The sequence below is a fragment of the Natator depressus genome, chromosome 6 (assembly GCF_965152275.1).
Source record: "Natator depressus isolate rNatDep1 chromosome 6, rNatDep2.hap1, whole genome shotgun sequence".
NCBI lineage: Eukaryota > Metazoa > Chordata > Testudines > Cheloniidae > Natator > Natator depressus.
The window spans coordinates 111,922,538-111,926,391 of NC_134239.1; positions in this window are offsets into that span (position 1 = coordinate 111,922,538).

The window sequence follows — 3,854 nt, forward strand, 5'->3', positions numbered from 1 at the left end:
GCATGCTAGGCTGTTATACTGTGGAATAGCTGCTGTGCAGAGGACCTACTTGTGAAACTCTCCACTTAAGTTTAATGTGTTTAGGGCCCCATCAGAAGCACTAGATGCCCTTATTTGGCAGACAGGTCACATTTTTGATCAGCCATCCTTTTTTAATCTATATAAAATTAATAGATATGCTGTCTGTATTCAGGCCTGCTGCTGAGACTAAGTATGTAAAGTTTAAGTATCTTGTGAACACTAACATTTTCAGTTTGTTTTTTCTGTAAAATATGTGATTTTTAAAACACCACACTTAGAATTTTGCAGACAGGTGAAAACTGTTATTTACATGCAAGTGGAAGGAGAAAGTAAAAATGTGCATGTGTTTGTGAATATAGAGAAGTAATTGAAATATACAGAACAAAAAGATAACTATGGGACAAGCTGGAATACTAATCCAAGACTAACACACATTGAGGTAAGATAGAGGAAGGTAAACAATAAGTTTTGGTATTTGATCAGGCTGTGAAGAACTCACTAGACCGAATACTTTTATAACTGCTTGACCAACTTGCATCTGGTTTTAAAGCTTATTTTAATGACTGATGCAACAAGTTATATGTGTAATGCACTTATGTTTACTATGAGGTACTTCATTAGCATCTCTGTAAAGAAGAAAATTGTATATATGGTATACTTGCCATAAAAACAGTCCAGAAATGGAAACAAGATGCTGCTAATGTGTAGTGGTTTTAGTGCAGACTAGTGCAATTCATTGATGAACTTGAGAACAAATTGTTGCTCAGTTATTTTATAGATGTAGACATAATGTGGGCTCGAATTTTAATTTTTTTTTTAGAGATCTTATATTATTTTAGTAAAACATCACATATATGTTTGGTGGATTCATAGTTCTCTGCACAAAGTTTGAAGTAAACTAGCTTTGCGTGTGGAACTAAACAGCAGTTGCTGGGTGGGTAAGAAGATGGTATCCATTGCTAACTGGTGGGCAGGCCACAGGGCTACCACAACTGCTTTGTGTCAGCTGTCCCTTTTGCAATGACTACGAAGGATTTCTAGTGTAAAGGCCTGCCCTACAAGTCAGCCTTTGGTGGTATAGGAGGAGATATCACAGTAATAGTGGCCCAGAGGACTTTTTACAGGCCCTTTACATCCAAGGTGAAGAGCACCTATAAAGATCTGACTCTGTAGAAAGGTAGCTATTCTAACCCAAAGATGACTTTGAGATTAGATATTTGGTGCAATCTAAGAACTTGTTTCCAAGCCTTTATCTTTCAAATTTGAATTAATGTTTTTGCAGCCTCTCAAATAACTGGAACTTGTTGTGTAAATAGAAATCTGTTTAAATATTTAAAACTTAATTCAGACCTGCTTAACTATACATTTTATTAAATGGTCTTTAAAATTCAAGACTAGAGTATGTCAGACGCTGGTGTTAGTGGAATCTCAACTTTAGGTTTTTAAATAGCTCAATAAAATGTTGTAGGCGGTACTATTAGTACTGTGCTTGCAGATGTGACTTGCGTGCTTTGTTATTTAAAGGAATCCTGTCAAGGAATGATAAGGTTAAAATGTTGACTTACTTTTCTATCCCACACTGCCTTCCCAAACAAAACCACTCTTTTAACAACTTGCAAAATCTATGTGATTTTTCTGTGGATTTTGGTATCAAACTTCCTTCTGTTTAAATGATCCAAAAAATTACTTTGCCAGTGTATGCATCTGTTTGTTTTTAAGTGGACTTCTGAGTTTACTTTTAAATAATCGTTGACACTTCCATTTTAATTTTTTTGCTAGACTCTGTCATGTTGTGCACCAGTTGCTATCAGGACTGTCACTATTTGTTTTTGATTGAAGATCTAATTAAATATTATGGTAAAATTTAGCAGTGATTCATAAGCTCCCTTTGTAGATGGGTGACTGAACTAGCAGTCTACTGTTTGTAAACAATGTCCCCAGTGGTAGCAAGGTATTTAAAACAAACTATGGATGAACTACGTTTGACATTTATTTTCATGCTTTTGTATTTTGTTAAGGATGAGTGGTAGTAATTCAAAAAGGTTTAAGCTTGAAGTATCTATGGTTAATCTGTACAGTTAAAGGATTCCATTGACTTAGAAAACAAAAGAGAAAACCAAGCATGGTTGTGTTATGTATGTACCGTTAAAATGGGGTGTGCATGCAGTGCTTCATCTAATGTATGTTTACAGTATTTGATAGGTTCAAGTGTACAATTTAGTTGTCGTCAAGTTAGGTCACTTACTTTGTCTAAAAGCTGCTAAGTGTATGTATTGCATTTTAAGTAATCAAAGTGTCTGCCTATATCAACAGAATAAATATTGGAAGGAAAGCATGAACGTGTAAAGTTTAGTTTTATAGTACAGACTTTGCATTATGATAAAAATGTATTTTTGTAAATGCATGGGTATAAATACTCTTTAAAAAGTAAATGGTTAATTTGTGAGGGGAAGTTGTGAAAGTTTACATTTGTTTCAAATCATTTGTGGTCTGAGTACTTTGAGTGGAAGAGGTAAGTAGTGTGTGTTTTGTTTTGTTTTTTTTAAAGTCGAGCTAAATGAAAAGTTACCCACACATTGATCACATTCATCACCCTGAGTTCAGCAGCCCTAAAATACACCTTCTTGGTGAAAAAATGAAGGCTTACGTGATAGAGTGGCAAAACTCTTTATATCCCTGTAATACAATTGTTATGACTGCTTTAAAATAGGAATAATTTAAAAGATCATAGCTAAAATTCAGTGGTTAACATTCCACCTGCATTTTAAAGCACTGAAGATGCCTAGGACTGTAAAAGTATGGCAGATTAGTTCTACTTTGGTTTTGTTAATGTATAGTAAGAACTACATACAATTTGATATAAAAAGAATACTAAAAAATTGGTAAAATAATGGAATCTTCAGCAGCTCGATGTATTCATCAGACACTGTCTCCAACTTAAAGCTCTATGAAGTTTTTTAAAATTATGAAAAGTATTTTCCTATGTAACTTGGAGGTTGGTGTAACAAAATTAACAAATTAAGAATGCACAGCTCAAGTTCTATTAAATAACTAAGGGTATTTTGGTTTTGTTGGGTTGGGGAGGAAAATGGAGGTCAGTAACATCTTTTAAAGTAGAGCCCTGCTCAGATACAAAATTTGTACCTGCATCTGGTCCACAGATATTAGCAGATTTGCAGGGCTCTGTCTTTAAGGATAGTAATGTCACCTTTCCCTTTAAGTCCAAATAAAAAATAATCTGTGGATTTAGATTACAAACGTTAGTTTTAAAACCTTCAAAGACTGATTTTGAGGGTGCTTGTGCTGATCTTAGCTCTCAAATACTGTACAGTATATTTCCAACTGTTGAAGGAGAAACAGAACCCTGAATTCCTTTCTTGAAGGATAAGAACTGAAAAGCTTCAAAATAAAACAAAACCTTAATCGTAACAAATATCAGTAAATCACTGTGATTTAAATGCAGAACTTGTCATGAAGTTAAAGGTTAGGCTTTTTAACTAGATCTGTTATGTTAACACTTTAGTTCCATAAATGCACTTTTTTATACACCAGTGTCTTTACAGTGCACAGAATAACTGTCCTACCATTCTAATTTTCAACAGCAATCTGGTTCCAGAAGCATATCATGTTGCCACTGAATGTCTCTTTACTTTGTATCTGTTACAGAGCTATGGTTTGATTTGATGTTTATTTTCAAAGTGCAAAAATAAAATATTTAAATGTAATCTTACAATAGTTCTATGTAAAATAAAGTTGGGTGTATTTATGCATTTTAGAATGTAAATCTTTCATGTAAAAAGCACTTAGTCATGTATTTTTCCTGTACAGAAGCA